Source organism: Arachis stenosperma, chromosome 5 (genome assembly GCF_014773155.1).
Source record: "Arachis stenosperma cultivar V10309 chromosome 5, arast.V10309.gnm1.PFL2, whole genome shotgun sequence".
In the NCBI taxonomy this organism is placed as follows: Eukaryota; Viridiplantae; Streptophyta; class Magnoliopsida; order Fabales; family Fabaceae; genus Arachis; species Arachis stenosperma.
In genome coordinates this window covers 105,078,340-105,097,505 of record NC_080381.1, presented here as the reverse complement: position 1 = coordinate 105,097,505, position 19,166 = coordinate 105,078,340, and the positions used below count along the sequence as shown (strand labels likewise).

The following is a 19,166-nucleotide window of genomic DNA, read 5'->3' as shown; positions in this document are numbered from 1 at the left end:
TAGCCTCTTCTTCCCTGAAATCATCCAAACAACTGCATCAAAGTCTTGCAAAATTTCATGAGAAATCTTTCATTCATAGCATTCAAGTAATATAACTAAAAACTCATGAAATTTGCATCAAAATCATACTGTTTGGATGGTTTATTGCTTTGTTATTCATTTAACCATTCTTGGTTACTTTAAGCTCAAGAAAATGCATAAAACAACTAAAACTAACAGAAAAATGCTAGTGAAACTAGCCTAAGATGCCTTGGCATCATCATTTATGCTAGTAGCTCAGAAAATAATTTTTAGAGATGTTTTTACGAGTGTTCCGATACACCTAGTTTTAGTAGTTGTACACCAGAGATATTTTAATATTATTTTAATCCACCTCCAAGCCAACCAATCACAACTCACTCTACACCCCCAAAACCCCCAAGGCTGCCTCATTTGCTCATTGTGGCCGAAAGTCACCAAGAGAAAAAGGAGAGAAAGTTCTTGGTTCATAAATCTTCAAAGCTTGATTTCTTCTGAACTAAAACTCAAATCAAAACTCCGATTTCACCAAAATGATCCTCTCTTCTTCCTCTACATAACCATGTGACTTATCAAGGCTGGAAATAAGGTGAGATGGCTGTCTCCCTCTCTCTTCAATTCGGTTTTCAAGGAAAACCATGCAAAACATGTGTTTTCTTGATGTTTTTCCTTAGGAATCATGCTTAACTTGACTTGAGGGCCAAGAAACGTGACTTTCCAGAAAGTCTAAGGTTAGAAATCACTTCCTAACATGCTGAGTGAGATTTGGTTAGTTGAGAGTTTTTGGATTTAAAGTTGTTCTTGATGTGATTTAGGAGGGAAAAGTGCTAAAGGACCACCTGAAAGCCTAATTGAATTAGGAGCAGCAAAACCAGGTAGGGTTTGATGAATTTAATCTTGATTGATTGTGTTTGAGTTGTTTAATTATGATATGGTTTGGCTGTGCTTGAAATTGATTGTTTATATGAGTGATTCTTGTTGAAAGTTTGTTGAAAATTTGATGAAATTTGATGATATTCAAGCTATGAATGTTGTTCTTGAGGGCTTCTGGAAAATGAAACCCTAGGCCTTAAATTGGGGTTCAATTTGTGTTAAAATCATGTAGAAAAGATGGGGTTTTAGTGGCTGGGAATTTATTTTGAATTTTGGTAAAAATCGGTTGCTAAAAAGACTGAAAAACGGGTAAAAATGGAGAAAGAATCTGAAGAATTTATGAAGAACATGAAGAACACTTTGAGTGTGGTGAAGAACAATGAAGAACACCTTTTTGATTCATAAAAGGGCAAGGAAGTAATTAATTTGGTGTTTGGGGGGTTATTTGGTAATTTCTGAAAGTTAGGGTGGTTAAAGTAGAAATATTAAAAGTTACCAGGGTAAAAAGTTAATTTTAAAGGTTAAAAGGTAAAGGCAAGGTAATTTTCAAAAATTTAATAATAAAATAATAAATAATAATAAAATATTAAATAATAATATTTAATTAAAAATAATATTTTAATAAAAATAATAAAATAATGCGAAAAATGCAGTTTTCTGTAAAAGCTTTAGAAAGACAACTTTAAGTGCAGAATCTCATAATTACCTTCATAAAACACTTAGGGAGTGATAAGAACATATTAGTGAGGCAAAGATAAATAAAAGATAAAAAGTTGAAGAAAAGATAAGAATCGAAGAAAAAGTCTGTAAAGTTTTAATAACAGAAGAACTGATAGAGACTAGCGAACGAACTAGGGCAACATAGTTAGTCCTCGAGTTGCGACTAGGGTTAGGTACTATATGAAAAGTTAAACTGTTTCAGTATAGACTTAATGAACCTATACTTGGGACAGGCAAACTATTCATATCGAGATTTACATAATATTAAATACATACGTTAAGCAGAGAAAAGAGTAATCAGAGTAGAATAAAGTAACACAGAGAACATAGTAACCAGAACAGAGTAAAGAGATACGAAGGGAAAAGATTAATATGATAAAGAGAAATGATTTGAGCCAAGCTTTTGTACAAGTGAAAGATGTAAAGTTTGTATAGTATGGTTGAACAAAGAAAGAGAGAGATATTGTATAAGAATATGTAACTAGAGATGAATAATGAGAATGATAACATATGATGACAATTACACTGATTCTGTTGAGGAAAAGTATTCAGTTTATGAAATTGTTGGCAAGGACGTGGGTTTTGTCCCGCTTGCATATTTATGATTATAAAAGAGAATAAAAAGCAGAGGACCTGTTGAAAGGTCATTGTTGCTTGAGGCAACTCAAGAGATATTTAGTTATTGCTTGAGGCAACCCAAGAGATGTGTTTATTCATTTGTTGCGTTATGGCAACTCCTGAGATATTTGTGTGATGATCTGCTGCGTGAAGGCAGTCAGATAGATGGTGGTGCGACCACTGAGAACGCTTTCCTGCGGTACAGATCCATGTTTTAATTTTGTAAGGCAGAGGGGTTATTTCCTGCTACAGAAGTACCGTGACCACCTGTTCCATTTCTGTAGTGGCAGAGGGGTTATTTCCTGTATACAGAAGGTGTGTCGGCATACATCCCTGCAGTGGCAGATGTGTTATTTCCTGCGTGCAGTGGACCCTGTGGTGGCAGAGGGGTTATTTCCTGTACACAGGGGTATAGCCAATAGGAAAGCCTTATCCAGACAGAGGTTGCTGGATAACGTCGGAAGCGGGTTAGTAACCGACAGATGAGCTCATTACCTGCACTAGGGCTAGACATGCATCATACTTGGTTGTGCATTTTCTCTATTATGATTGTTGCATGAATGTATGCTTTCTCTGTTTGTATTCTATTCTCTGTGTTTGTGTCTGTGTTTTACTTTCTTGTATTCTTCTGTTTGTGATCTTTTTCTGTTTTCTTTATTCTCTCTATTTATCTGTCTTCTGTTTACTACTTCTCTATATTCTGCTATTAGTCTGCTAAGCAACACAAAAATTAATGAACGTAACTAATAACCCCGACCCTACTAAGAACTCCCCAGTTCTTACCCCTTCTCTCTCCCTTCCCCCTTCTGATGGAAGTAAGAGTACCTTAACGTAGTTCGTTGATGATGGTTCTGCGAAGAGGATCCTGCTCTAGATAGTCTTCTGAGTCTAGGATGAATATCGTTCTCTGATTATACGTATATACTGTGAGACCAGCCAACGTCTGCACCCCGTTCGTATGCGCACTTTAACCTAAAACCCGTGTACAAGACTCCTATTGTGTGGCTACTTGATGAGGTACCAGAGGGACATCCTATGGCAATGTCTGATCATGCGGAGGAATAGCAGATGATGTCCTACCTTTGGTGACGTTCACTTGACTTGAGTTTTGAAGACTTAGAACGTATTTTCCCTCGTTTTAGTAGTTTAGAGGGACTAGGTGAGTATAGAGTCTAGGCTAGCCTAGGCGCCAGCTTAGGGACTTCTTGAACAGGTCAGGGCCTAGGATGTTGTATGTATATATATGTACATAGTTATTATCTAGCTATATCTAGGGGTGTTCTAACTAAAGGTCTATACTCTAACAAAGGCTGGATAAATGAATGTTGCTAGCTACTCGTGATGTATTTATGTGTGGTTGTTTATAACTGTTTTATCTGTTATTACTTGTGAATTGATTATGAGTGATTCTGTCTATTAATTCAAACGTTTAAAAAAAATAATACTTCGCAAATTAACTACGTTTTTAACAACGAATCAGGCTCATATGATAAATAATAGATAATAATTAGGAAGACAAATTGGTAGCGCTCAGTTTCCGGTATGATCTAGATATATTGAAAATTGGGTCGTTACAATTTGGTATCAGAGCAGTTCGTTCCCAATAGAGCCTGGGGAGTGGACTAACTATGCTTCGTTGCATACTCTGCTTGTGTGTTTCATGCTGTTAGGGTATCTTTAAGATACATTTGGCATGAATGTCTATGAGTGCTCATTTTGGAAATGTTCGTGCCTTACTTGAGATATTAAGACTGATCACCTTAATGTTGATTGTTTGGTGCGGATAGGACCTTAATGACTGCGAATAGGCATAGTTTAATCGAGCTTCGAATGATGAATCGATGCGAGGCACAGCTATCCTCATAGCTGTTATGATCTCCATGGCCATAGCTATGTTAGATTTGGATGCTGTAAGGAACGAATGCTTGTTTCACTTGTGGGGAAGTTGGACACTTGGCGAGGAATTGCCCAAAAGAATTTGCTCGGAATCCAGTGCGAACCCAGCAACAAGGCCGAGTGTTTGCCATGACTGCTGATGATGCTATGCAACCAAACGCCCTGATCCAAGGTCAGTGTTATGTCAAAAATCGATTTCTAACTGTACTGTATGACTCGGGTGTATCACATTCCTTTATTTCTTTAACTGTTGCTCGTGAGTTGGGACTAGATTTTTCTGAGTTAAACTTTGATCTAATTGTCCATACACCTGCATCTCAAAATGTTTTGACTGGTTTAGTGTGCCTGCAAGTACCGTTCACTATTAGGAACAGAACTTTTATACATGATCTAATCTGTTTGCCTCTATGTGGTTTAGAAGTTATTTGAGGATTAGATTTGTTGTCCAAGTATCATGTTTTCCTTGATTTCCTTGAAAGAACAGCTGTTATTCCGTCTGATAGTTTAGATATTAAACCATTTCTGTCTCATACTTTATATCTGAATTCCGTAAGAGTTACCTTAGGCGGGAGTGATTGTGAGGGGTACGTTCTGTTAGCGGCTAGCTCGAATGATAGTGAATTAAGCTTGGAACGAATCCGAGTGGCAAAGGAATTTCCTGATGTTTTCCCAGACGACATACCTGAATTTCCTCCTCAAACAGTATTGAACTAGTACCTAGAACCGGACCAATTTCCATAGCACCGTACTGGATGTCACCACTGGAACGTGCAGAGTTGAGGAAGCAGTTGGATGAGCTACTTGGAACGAAATTTATTTGCCCCAGTGCATCACCTTGGGGAGCTCCAATATTACTAGTAACGAAGAAGGATGGTGGAATGAGACTCTGCATAGATTACCGACAGTTAAATAAAGTCACTATCAAGAACAAGTATCCACTTCCACGGATAGATGATTTGATGGATCAGTTGAAAGGTGCAACTGTGTCCTCGAAGATTGATTTGCGATTGGGCTATCACCAGATTCGAGTAAAAGAATCAGGTATACCGAAGACTGCATTTAGAACTCGATATGGTCACTATGAGTATACGGTTATGTCGTTTGGACTAACTAATGCTCCTGCGATTTTCATGGATTACATGAATCGTATTTTTCGTCCGTACCTTGATCGGTTCGTAGTAGTTTTCATAGACGATATTCTCATCTTTTCGAAGACAGAAAGAGAGCATGAAGAGTATCTAACGACTGTATTGCGGAATTTGAGGACCTTAAGTTGGCTATGACTGAGACGTCAAGTGGAGTCCGTCTGGCCCAATTGCATATAACACCAGATTTTAAGATTAGTATTCAGCAAGCACAAACACAGGATCCAGAAATGGTGAAGATGCTGAGACAGATGAAAGTAGAGGAACCAGAAGCTGAAAAACAAGATCATAGCAGTCTCTGGAGGTACAAGAACAGGATTTGTGTGCCTAGCTCTGGGGATTTGCGACGGAGGATTCTTGTAGAAGCTCATCAAAGTAGATTCTCCATGCATCCTGGAGTGACGAAGATGTATCGAGATTTGAAACAAATGTTCTGGTCGCCGGACTTAAAGAAAGAAGTAGCTGATTATGTCTCAAAATGTTTAACCTGCCAGAAGGTGAAGGTGGAACATCAAAAGCCGTCAGGAACCCTGCAACCTTTAGAAATACCACAATGGAAATGGGAGCAGATTTCTATGGATTTTGTCACGGAATTGCCAAGGACCTCAACTGGACGCGATGCCATCTGGGTAATTGTGGACAGGTTGATAAAGTCAGCGCACTTCCTTCCGATTCGAGTTTACTATACTTTAGAAAGGCTGGAACGAATATATATTCAAGGAATCGTACGACTACATGGGATACCTTCGTAAATTGTCTCAGATCGAGTTTCGAGGTTTACTACTAGATTTTGGGGAGCTTTTCAGAAAGCGTTGGAAACAGAATTGCACACGAGTATAGCATACCATCCTCAGATAGACGGACAATCAGAGCAGATAATCCAGACGTTAGAAGACATGTTACGATCATGTATGATAGACAACCAAAGCAGCTGGGATAAGTATTTGCGGTCGAATTTGTCTATAACAACAGTTGCCAATAAAGTATTGGGATGGCACTATATGAAGCTCTCTACGAAAGAAGATGTCGGACACCATTTTGTTGGAATAACGATGGAGAAGCTAGTGTCTTAGGTCCAAACTTAGTGTAAGAAACTACTGAGAAGATAAAGGCGATTCATCGGAAGATCCAGACAGCACAAAGCCGTCAAAAGAGCTATGCCGATAATAGACGTAGGCCCTTAGAGTTTAGTGAGGGAGATCATGTCTTTCTAGAAGTAACCTCAATTAATGGAATAGGTAGAGCCCTTAAGACTAAAAAAAAAAAAAAAAAAAAACTTAACCCACGATACATAGAACCTTTCCAAATACTTAAAAGAGTCGGTCTAGTAGATTATCAAATAGTCCTTCCTCCTTATTTATCAAACCTTCATGATGTTTTTCATGTCTCACAACTTAAGAAATATATTCCCGATGAGAGTCACATTTTACAACCAGAAATAGTACAGTTATGAAATCATTTGACATATCAAGCATCAGCGGTTCAGATCATAGAAAGAAGTGATAAGCAGCTAAGAGGCAAGACTGTTCGCTTAGTCAAAGTAACATGAGAACCAAGGGGAGAAGAAGAGCACACTTGGGGACTGGAAGATAAGATGAAAGCTAATTAACCGCATCTATTCCTAGGTAACTGAAATTTTGAGGGCAAAATTTTCTTTTAGGAGGGTAGAATGTAACAACCCTGATTTTCGTGTACGCGAGATCTTTTCTAAAGGCACGGAATCCTCCGGAAGATCAGTAAAGGGAACACCTCTGTTATATCATCAAGCATCTCAATCCTCATTATCATTATATCATCCTTAAGCTAGAACCTCCTCTGAGGCAAGCTCGATAATGCAATCGCGAAGAACCTAGTTTTTGAACCGTATCGGTTGGCAGTTTTGATTCTGATTCTCGTAAATAGTCTTTGTTTGACGAACCGGACCCGATTCATGAGAGGATAGAGATAATAGTATAATATTATCATTATATTAGTATCAGAAAATACTTGAATGATATTATAAGGTTACCTGGTCTGTTTTTGTTAAAAACAGAAAATCGGTTTAACCGGGTTTACGGTTTACTGGTGCAGCTTAGCACCAGCACTCTCTAATGACTTTAGCAATGCTAAGGCCTCATTATTCATGTTTTATTCTTATAATAAATATGTTACTAGTGTCATTTATGCTAGTAGCTCAGAAAATAATTTTTAGAGATGTTTTTACGAGTGTTCTGATACACCTAGTTTTAGTAGTTGTACACCAGAGATATTTTAATATTATTTTAATCCACCTCCAAGCCAACCAATCACAACTCACTCTACACCCCCAAAACCCCCAAGGCTGCCTCATTTGCTCATTGTGGCCGAAAGTCACCAAGAGAAAAAGGAGAGAAAGTTCTTGGTTCATAAATCTTCAAAGCTTGATTTCTTCTGAACTAAAACTCAAATCAAAACTCCGATTTCACCAAAATGATCCTCTCTTCTTCCTCTACATAACCATGTGACTTATCAAGGCTGGAAATAAGGTGAGATGGCTGTCTCCCTCTCTCTTCAATTCGGTTTTCAAGGAAAACCATGCAAAACATGTGTTTTCTTGATGTTTTTCCTTAGGAATAATGCTTAACTCGACTTGAGGGCCAAGAAACGTGACTTTCCAGAAAGTCTAAGGTTAGAAATCACTTCCTAACATTCTGAGTGAGATTTGGTTAGTTGAGGGTTTTTGGATTTAAAGTTGTTCTTGATGTGATTTAGGAGGGAAAAGTGCTAAAGGACCACCTGAAAGCCTAACTGAATTAGGAGCAGCAAAACCAGGTAGGGTTTGATGAATTTAATCTTTATTGATTGTGTTTGAGTTGTTTAATTATGATATGGTTTGGCTGTGCTTGAAATTGATTGTTTATATGAGTGATTCTTGTTGAAAGTTTGTTGAAAATTTGATGAAATTTGATGATATTCAAGCTATGAATGTTGTTCTTGAGGGCTGCTGGAAAATGAAACCCTAGGCCTTAAATTGGGGTTCAATTTGTGTTAAAATCATGTAGAAAAGATGGGGTTTTAGTGGCTGGGAATTTATTTTGAATTTTGGTAAAAAACGGTTGCTAAAAAGACTGAAAAACGGGTAAAAATGGAGAAAGAATCTGAAGAATTTATGAAGAACATGAAGAACACTTTGAGTGTGATGAAGAACAATGAAGAACACCTTTTTGATTCATAAAAGGGCAAGGAAGTAATTAATTTGGTGTTTGGGGGGTTATTTGGTAATTTCTGAAAGTTAGGGTGGTTAAAGTAGAAATATTAAAAGTTACCAGGGTAAAAAGTTAATTTTAAAGGTTAAAAGGTAAAGGCAAGGTAATTTTCGAAAATTTAATAATAAAATAATAAATAATAATAAAATATTAAATAATAATATTTAATTAAAAATAATATTTTAATAAAAATAATAAAATAATACGAAAAAGGCAGTTTTCTGTAAAAGCTTTAGAAAGACAACTTTAAATGCAGAATCTCATAATTACCTTCATAAAACACTTAGGGAGTGATAAGAACATATTAGTGAGGCAAAGATAAATAAAAGATAAAAAGTTGAAGAAAAGATAAGAATCGAAGAAAAAGTCTGTAAAGTTTTAATAACAGAAGAACAGACAGAGACTAGTGAACGAACTAGGGCAACATAGTTAGTCCTCGAGTTGCGACTAGGGTTAGGTACTATATGAAAAGTTAAACTGTTTCGGTATAGACTTAATGAACCTATACTTGGGACAGGCAAACTATTCATACCGAGATTTACATAATATTAAATACATACGTTAAGCAAAGAAAAGAGTAATCAGAGTAGAATAAAGTAACACAGAGAACATAGTAACCAGAACAGAGTAAAGAGATACGAAGGGAAAAGATTAATATGATAAAGAGAAATGATTTGAGCCAAGCTTTTGTACAAGTGAAAGATGTAAAGTTTGTATAGTATGGTTGAACAAAGAAAGAGAGAGATATTGTATACGAATATGTAACTGGTGCGCGAAATTGTGAACAATACTTTTCACAACTCTCATAATCCCCGGTCATGAACTCCAAAAACTTGGTAGCTCAATTCCATGGCATTACACAACTTCGCACAACTAACCAGCAAGTGCACTGGGTCGTCCAAGTAATACCTTACGTGAGTAAGGGTCGATCCCACGGAGATTGTTGGTATGAAGCAAGCTATGGTCACCTTGTAAATCTTAGTCAGGCAGACTCAAATGGGTATAATAATATACGAATAAAGCATAAAGATAAAGATAGAGGTACTTATGTAGTTCATTGGTAGGAACTTCAGATAAGCGTATGAAGATGCCTTCCCTTCCGTCTCTCTGCTTTCCTACTGTCTTCATCCAATCCTTCTTACTCCTTTCCATGGCAAGCTCGTGTAGGGTTTCACCGTTGTCAATGGCTACCTCCCATCCTCTCAGTGAAAACGATTGCATATGCTCTGTCACAGCACGCGGAATTCAGCTGTCGGTTCTCGGTCAGGCCGGAATAATATCCATCGATACTTTTGCGTCTGTCACTAACGCCCCGCCTGCTAGAGTTTGAAGCACGTCACAGTCATTTAATCATTGAATCCTACTCAGAATACCACAGACAAGGTTTAGACCTTCCGGATTCTCTTGAATGCCGTCATCAGTTCTCGCCTATACCACGAAGATTCCGGTTAAAGAATCCAAGAGATAAACATTAGAGCCTTGTTTGCTTGTAGAACAGAGTGGTTGTCAGTCACTTGTTCATAAGTGAGAATGATGATGAGTGTCACATAATCATCACATTCATCATGTTCTTGGGTGCAAATGAATATCTTGGACAAAGAACAAGCGGAATTGAATAGAAGAACAATAGTAATTGCATTAATACTCGAGGTACAGCAGAGCTCCACACCTTAATCTATGGTGTGTAGAAACTCCACCATTGAAAATACATAAGAACAAGAGTGATCATTGGTTTCGGCCCCAGAGAGGGAACCAGAAGAACCAAGATGAAAATACAATAGTAAAAGGTCCTATTTATAGGAAACTAGTAGCCTAGGGTGTACAGAGATGAATAAATGACATAAAAATCCACTTCCGGGCCCACTTGGTGTGTGCTTGGGCTGAGTAATGAAGCATTTTCGTGCAGAGATTCTTCTTGGAGTTAAACGCCAGCTTTTATGCCAGTTTGGGCGTTTAACTCCCATTTTGGTGCCAGTTCCAGCGTTTAACGCTGGGATTTCTTGAGGTGACTTTGAACGCCGGTTTGGGCCATCAAATCTTGGGCAAAGTATGGACTATCATATATTGCTGGAAAGCCCAGGATGTCTACTTTCCAACGCCGTTGAGAGCGCGCCAATTGGGCTTCTGTAGCTCCAGAAAATCCACTTCGAGTGCAGGGAGGTCAGAATCCAACAGCATCTACAGTCCTTTTCAGTCTCTGAATCAGATTTTTGCTCAGATCCCTCAATTTCAGCCAGAAAATACCTGAAATCACAGAAAAATACACAAACTCATAGTAAAGTCCAGAAAAGTGAATTTTAACTAAAAACTAATAAAAATATACTAAAAACTAAACCAAATATACTAAAAACATACTAAAAACAATGCCAAAAAGCGTACAAATTATCCGCTCATCACAACACCAAACTTAAATTGTTGCTTGTCCCCAAGCAACTGAAAATCAAATAAGCTAAAAAGAAGAGAATATACTATAGACTCCAAATTATCAATGAAACTTAGCTCTACATTAGATGAGCGGGACTAGTAGCTTTTTGCCTCCGAACAGTTTTGGCATCTCACTTTATCCTTTGAAATTCAGAATGATTGGCTTCTTTAGGAACTCAGAATCCAGATAGTGTTATTGATTCTCCTAGTTAAGTATGATGATTCTTGAACACAGCTACTTATTGAGTCTTGGCCGTGGCCCAAAGCACTCTGTCTTCCAGTATTACCACCGGATACATACATGCCACAGACACATAATTGGGTGAACCTTTTTAGATTGTGACTCAGCTTTGCTAAAGTCCCCAATTAGAGGTGTCCAGGGTTCTTAAGCACACTCTTTTTGCCTTGGATCACAACTTTATTTCTTTCTTTTTCTTTCTTTTTCTCTTTCTTTTCTTTTTTCGTCTCTCTCTTTCTTTTTTTTTTGTATTCACTGCTTTTTCTTGCTTCAAGAATTATTTTTATGATTTTTCAGATCCTCAGTAACATGTCTCCTTTTTCATCATTCTTTCAAGAGCCAACAATTTTAACATTCATGAACCACAAATTCAAAAGACATATGCACTGTTTAAGCATACATTCAGAAACAAAAGTATTGCCACCACATCAAACTAATTAAGCTAGTTTTAAAGATGAATTCGAAATCCTGTACTTCTTGTTCTTTTGTGATAAAAACAGTTTTCTTTTAAGAAAGGTGATGGATTCATAGGACATTCATAACTTTAAGGCATAGACACTAAGACACTAATGATCACAAGACACAAACATAGATAAACATAAGCATAAAATTTGAAAAACAGAAGAATAAAGAACAAGGAAATCAAAGAACGGGTCCACCTTAGTGATGGCGGCTCTTTCTTCCTCTTGAAGATCCTATGGAGTGCTTGAGCTCCTCAATATCTTTTCCTTGTCTTTGTTGCTCCTCCCTCATGATTCTTTGGTCTTCTCTAATTTCATGAAGGATGATGGAGTGTTCTTGATGCTCCACCCTTAGTTGTCCCATGTTGGAACTCAATTCTCCTAGGGAGGTGTTAATTTGCTCCCAATAGTCTTGTGGAGGAAAGTGCATCCCTTGAGGTATCTCAGGGATTTCATGATGAGTGGGATCTCTTGTTTGCTCCATCTTTTTCTTAGTGATGGGCTTGAGGTCATGCCTTCTCAGTTGAATTGGCTTCCCTCTTGAATCTCTCTTTCATTGAGCGCCCTCTTCATAAATGTCTATGAGGACTTGGTCAAACCTTTGATCAAAGTTGACCCTTCTTTATGGCCACAACTTCATAGAAGTGGTCTTGATGCATCCTTGAGATGAATCTCTCCATCTCTCATGACTCGGAGGTGGAAGCTTTTGCCTTCCCTTTCCTCTTTCTAGAGGTTTCTCCGGCCTTGGATGCCATAAATGGTTATGGAAAAACAAAAAGCAATGCTTTTACCACACCAAACTTAAAAGGTTTGCTCGTCCTCGAGCAAAAGAAGAAAGAAGAGAGTAGAAGAAGAAGTAATGAGGAAGAAGGGAATGGCTTTGTGTTTCGGCCATTATGGGTGGGTTTGGGTGGGAAAGTGGTTTGAATTTGAATGGTGAGGTAGGTGGGGTTTTATGAAGGATGGAGGTGAGTGGTGGGATTGGTGGGGATCCTGTGGGGTCCACAGATCCTGTGGTGTCAAGGAAAAGTCATCCCTGCACCAAATGGCATTCAAAAACATGTTTTGAGCCAATTCTGGCGTTAAACGCCGGGCTGGTGCCCATTCCTGGCGTTTAACGCCAGGTTCTTGCCCTTTTCTGGCGTTTAACGCCAGTCTGGTGCCCCTTTCTGGCGTTAAACGCCCAGAATGGTGCCAGACTGGGCGTTAAACGCCCACCTGCTAGCCTTACTGGCATTTAAACGCCAGTAAGTTCTTCCTCCAGGGTGTGCTGTTTTTCTTCCTGTTTTTCATTCTGTTTTTGCTTTTTCAATTGATTTTGTGACTTCTCATGATCATCAACCTACAAAATAAAATAGAATAACAAAAGAAAATAGATAACATATAACATTGGGTTGCCTCCCAACAAGTGCTTCTTTAATGTCAGTAGCTTGACAGATGGCTCTCATGGAGCCTCACATTTTCTCAGAGCAATGTTGGAACCTCCCAACACCAAACTTAGAGTTTGAATGTGGGGGTTCAACACCAAATTTAGAGTTTGGTTGTGGCCTCCCAACACCAAACATAGAGTTTGACTGTGGGGGCTCTGTTTGACTCTGATTTGAGAGAAGCTCTTCATGCTTTCTTTCCATGATGACAGAGGGATATCCTTGAGCCTTAAACACCAAGGACTCTTCATTCACTTGAATGATCAATTCTCCTCTATCAACATCAATCACAGCCTTTGCTGTGGCTAGGAAGGGTCTGCCAAGGATGATGGATTCATCCATGCACTTCCCAGTCTCTAGGACTATGAAATCAGTAAGGATATAATGGTCCTCAACTTTAACCAGAACATCCTCTACAAGTCCATAGGCTTGTTTTCTTGAGTTGTCTGCCATCTCTAGTGAGATTTTTGCAGCTTGCACCTCAAAGATCCCTAGCTTCTCCATTACAGAGAGGGGCATGAGGTTTACACTTGACCCTAAGTCACACAAGGCCTTCTTGAAGGTCATGGTGCCTATGGTACAAGGTATTGAAAACTTCCCTGGATCCTGCCTCTTTTGAGGCAGTCTCTGCCTAGACAAGTCATCCAGTTCTTTGGTGAGCAAAGGGGGTTCATCCTCCCAAGTCTCATTTCCAAACAACTTGTCATTTAGTTTCATGATTGCTCCAAGGTATTTAGCAACTTGCTCTTCAGTGACATACTCATCCTCTTCAGAGGAAGAATACTCATCAGAGCTCATGAATGGCAGAAGTAAGTCCAATGGAATCTCTATGGTCTCATGTTGAGCCTCAGATTCCCATGGTTCCTCATTGGGGAACTCATTGGAAGCCAGTGGACGCCCAGTGAGGCCTTCCTCAGTGGCGTTCACTGCCTCTTCTTCCTCCCAAAATTTGGCCATATTGATGGCCTTGCACTCTCCCTTTGGATTTTCTTCTGTATTGCTTGGAAGAGTACTAGGAGGGAGTTCAGTAATTTTCTTGCTCAGCTGTCCCACTTGTGCCTCCAAATTCCTAATGGAGGACCTTGTTTCAATCATGAAACTTTGAGTGGTTTTAATTAGATCAGAGACCATGGTTGCTAAGTCAGAGGTATTCTGCTTAGAACTCTCTGTCTGTTGCTGAGAAGATGATGGAAAAGGCTTGCCATTGCTAAACCTATTTCTTCCACCATTATTGTTGTTGAAACCTTGTTGAGGTCTCTCTTGATTCTTCCATGAGAAATTTGGGTGATTTCTCCATGAAGAATTATAGGTGTTTCCATAGGGTTCTCCTAGGTAATTCACCTCTTCCATTGAAGGGTTCTCAGGATCATAGGCTTCTTCCTCAGATGAAGCTTCCTTAGTACTGCTTGGTGCATTTTGCATTCCAGACAGACTTTGAGAGATCAAATTGACTTGTTGAGTCAATATTTTATTCTGAGCCAATATGGCATTCAGAGTATCAATCTCAAGAACTCCTTTCTTCTGATTTGTCCCATTGTTCACAGGATTCCTTTCAGAAGTGTACATGAATTGGTTGTTTGCAACCATTTCAATAAGCTCTTGAGCTTCTGTAGGCGTCTTCTTCAGATGAAGAGATCCTCCAGCAGAGCTATCCAAAGACATCTTGGATAGTTCAGAGAGACCATCATAGAAAATACCTATGATGCTCCATTCAGAAAGCATGTCAGAAGGACACTTTCTGATTAATTGTTTGTATCTTTCCCAAGCTTCATAGAGGGATTCTCCATCCTTCTGTCTGAAGGTTTGGACTTCCACTCTAAGCTTACTCAATTTTTGAGGTGGAAAGAACTTTGCCAAGAAGGCATTGACTAGCTTTTCCCAAGAGTCCAGGCTTTCTTTAGGTTGAGAATCCAACCATATTCTAGCTCTGTCTCTTACAGCAAAAGGGAATAGCATGAGTCTGTAGACCTCAGGGTCAACCCCATTAGTCTTGACAGTGTCACAGATTTGCAAGAATTCAGCTAAGAACTGATGAGGATCTTCCAATGGAAGTCCATGGAACTTGCAATTCTGTTGCATTAGAGAAACTAATTGAGGCTTAAGCTCAAAGTTGTTTGCTCTAATGGCAGGGATAGAGATGCTTCTCCCATAGAAGTCGGGAGTAGGTGCAGTAAAGTCACCCAGCACCTTCCTTGCATTGTTGGCATTGTTGTTGTTTTCGGCTGCCATGTGTTCTTCTTCTTTGAAGAATTCGGTCAGGTCCTCTAAAGAGAGTTGTGCTTTGGCTTCTCTTAGCTTTCTCTTCAAGGTCCTTTCAGGTTCAGGATCTGCCTCAACAAGAATATCTTTGTCTTTGCTCCTGCTCATAAGAAAGAGAAGAGAACAAGAAAATGTGGAATCCTCTATGTCACAGTATAGAGATTCCTTTAATTGTCAGAGGAAAAGAAGAGTAGAAGACAGAAGTAGAAAATTCGAACTTATCAGAAAAAGATGGAGTTCGAATTTTGCATTAAGGGATAGTTTTAGTCCATAAATAGAAGGATGTGAGAAGAAGGGAAGTGATTTTCGAAAATTAAGTAGAAGATTTTGAAAACATTTTGAAAAACACTTAATTGATTTTCGAAAATAAGAGTGGAAAAGAAATCAAGTAATTTTTGAAAAAGATTTTGAAATTAGAAATAAAAAAGATTTGATTGAAAACTATTTTGAAAAAGATGTGATTAAAAAGATTTGATTTCAAAGTTATGGTTTTAAAAAAATATGATTGAAAAGATATGATTTGAAAATAATTTTAAAAAGATTTGATTTTTTTTTAAAAATTAATGACTTGCCTAACAAGAAAAGATATGATTCAAACATTAAACCTTTCTCAACAGAAAAGGCAACACACTTAAAATGTTCAATCAAATCATTAATTGTTAGTAAGTATCTTTGAAAAAGGAAAGAAATTGATTTTGAAAACATTTGATTGAAAAGATATGATTTGAAAAAGATTTGATTTTGAAAAACTTTGAAAACTTGAAAAAAAATTTGATTTTGAAAACAAAATCCTCCCCCTTGTGCCATCCTGGCGTTAAACGCCCAGAATGGTGCACATTCTGGCGTTTAACGCCCAAACTACTACCCTTTTGGGCGTTAAACGCCCAGCCAGGCACCCTGGCTGGCGTTTAAACGCCAGTCTATCTTCTTCACTGGGCATTTTTGAATGCCCAGCTTTTTCTGTGTGATTCCTCTGCAGTATGTTCTGAATCTTCAATTCTCTGTATTATTGACTTGAAAAGACACAAATTAAAAGTATTTTTGGATTTTTAATAATAAGGAATAATCAAAATGCAATTAAAATCAAATAATAATGCATGCAAGACACCAAACTTAGCAGTTTGTATACCATTGACACTAACAAAATGAGAATGCAACACTCAAGTCAATAGAATTCAAAGATCAAAACAAGGAAATCATCAAGAACAACTTGAAGATCAATGAGGACACATGCATGAATGCAATAAGAACAAAAACATGCAATTGACACTAAACTTAAGATGAGACTCTAGACTCAAACAAAAAATATTTTTGGATTTTATGATTTTGTAATTTTTTTGGGTTTTTCGAAAATTAAGTGAAAAGGAAAATAAAGGTATCAAAATTCTTAATGAGAATTCCAGGAATCATGCAATGTTAGTCTAAAGCTTTAGTCTAAAGGAATTAGACATGGCCGGCCAAGCTTCAGCAGGACATTGCATTCAAGAGCTAAATTGATGAGAATCAATCAGCTTTGGTGATGATAAGAACATCACCTTGAAACACTAGAATTCATTCTTAAGAACTCTGAAGAAAAATACCTAATCTAAGCAACAAGATGAACCGTCAGTTGTCCATACTCGAACAATCCCCGGCAACGGCGCCAAAAACTTGGTGCGCGAAATTGTGAACAATACTTTTCACAACTCTCATAATCCCCGGTCATGAACACCAAAAACTTGGTAGCTCAATTCCATGGCATTACACAACTTCGCACAACTAACCAGCAAGTGCACTGGGTCGTCCAAGTAATACCTTACGTGAGTAAGGGTCGATCCCACGGAGATTGTTGGTATGAAGCAAGCTATGGTCACCTTGTAAATCTTAGTCAGGCAGACTCAAATGGGTATAATGATATACGAATAAAGCATAAAGATAAAGATAGAGGTACTTATGTAGTTCATTGGTAGGAACTTCAGATAAGCGTATGAAGATGCCTTCCCTTCCGTCTCTCTGCTTTCCTACTGTCTTCATCCAATCCTTCTTACTCTTTTCCATGGCAAGCTCGTGTAGGGTTTCACCGTTGTCAATGGCTACCTCCCATCCTCTCAGTGAAAACGATTGCATATGCTCTGTCACAGCACGCGGAATTCAGCTGTCGGTTCTCGGTTAGGCCGGAATAATATCCATCGATACTTTTGCGTCTGTCACTAACACCCCGCCTGCTAGGAGTTTGAAGCACGTCACAGTCATTCAATCATTGAATCCTACTCAGAATACCACAGACAAGGTTTAGACCTTCCGGATTCTCTTGAATGCCGTCATCAGTTCTCGCCTATACCACGAAGATTCCGGTTAAAGAATCCAAGAGATAAACATTAGAGCCTTGTTTGCTTGTAGAACAGAGTGGTTGTCAGTCACTTGTTCATAAGTGAGAATGATGATGAGTGTCACATAATCATCACATTCATCATGTTCTTGGGTGCAAATGAATATCTTGGACAAAGAACAAGCGGAATTGAATAGAAGAACAATAGTAATTGCATTAATACTCGAGGTACAGCAGAGCTCCACACCTTAATCTATGGTGTGTAGAAACTCCACCGTTGAAAATACATAAGAACAAGAGTGATCATTGGTTTCGGCCCCAGAGAGGGAACCAGAAGAACCAAGATGAAAATACAATAGTAAAAGGTCCTATTTATAGGAAACTAGTAGCCTAGGGTGTACAGAGATGAATAAATGACATAAAAATCCACTTCCGGGCCCACTTGGTGTGTGCTTGGGCTGAGTAATGAAGCATTTTCGTGCAGAGATTCTTCTTGGAGTTAAACGCCAGCTTTTATGCCAGTTTGGGCGTTTAACTCCCATTTTGGTGCCAGTTCCAGCGTTTAACGCTGGGATTTCTTGAGGTGACTTTGAACGCCGGTTTGGGACATCAAATCTTGGGCAAAGTATGGACTATCATATATTGCTGGAAAGCCCAGGATGTCTACTTTCCAACGCCGTTGAGAGCGTGCCAATTGGGCTTCTGTAGCTCCAGAAAATCCACTTCGAGTGCAGGGAGGTCAGAATCCAACAACATCTGCAGTCCTTTTCAGTCTCTGAATCAGATTTTTGCTCAGATCCCTCAATTTCAGCCAGAAAATACCTGAAATCACAGAAAAACACACAAACTCATAGTAAAGTCCAGAAAAGTGAATTTTAACTAAAAACTAATAAAAATATACTAAAAACTAAACCAAATATACTAAAAACATACTAAAAACAATGCCAAAAAGCGTACAAATTATCCGCTCATCAGTAACTAGAGATGAATAATGAGAATGATAACTTATGATGACAATTACACTGATTCTATTGAGGAAAAGTATTCAGTTTATGAAATTGTTGGCAAGGACGTGGGTTTTGTCCCGCTTGCATATTTATGATTATAAAAGAGAATAAAAAGCAGAGGACCTGTTGAAAGGTCATTGTTGCTTGAGGCAACTCAAGAGATATTTAGTTATTGCTTGAGGCAACCCAAGAGATATGTTTATTCATTTGTTGCGTTATGGAAACTCCTGAGATATTTGTGTGATGATCTGCTGCGTGAAGGCAGTCAGATAGATGGTGGTGCGACCATTGAGAACGCTTTCCTGCGGTACAGATCCATGTTTTAATTCTGTAAGGCAGAGGGGTTATTTCCTGCTACAGAAGTACCGTGACCACCTGTTCCATTTCTGTAGTGGCAGAGGAGTTATTTCCTGTATACAGAAGGTGTGTCGGCATACATCCCTGCAGTGGCAGATGTGTTATTTCCTGCGTGCAGTGGACCCTGTGGTGGCAGAGGGGTTATTTCCTGTACACAGGGGTATAGCCAATAGGAAAGCCTTATCCAGACA

The 19,166-nt window shown here is 38.5% G+C and overlaps 1 non-coding gene across 1 annotated transcript; it reads left to right on the top strand.

Moving 5' to 3' along the window:
• The first annotated feature begins 14,760 nt into the window (after positions 1-14,760).
• LOC130983540 (small nucleolar RNA R71) lies at positions 14,761-14,868 on the top strand. Its single transcript, XR_009087525.1, has one exon. It is a non-coding gene; the product is annotated as a small nucleolar RNA R71 (small nucleolar RNA).
• Positions 14,869-19,166: the final 4,298 nt, after the last annotated feature.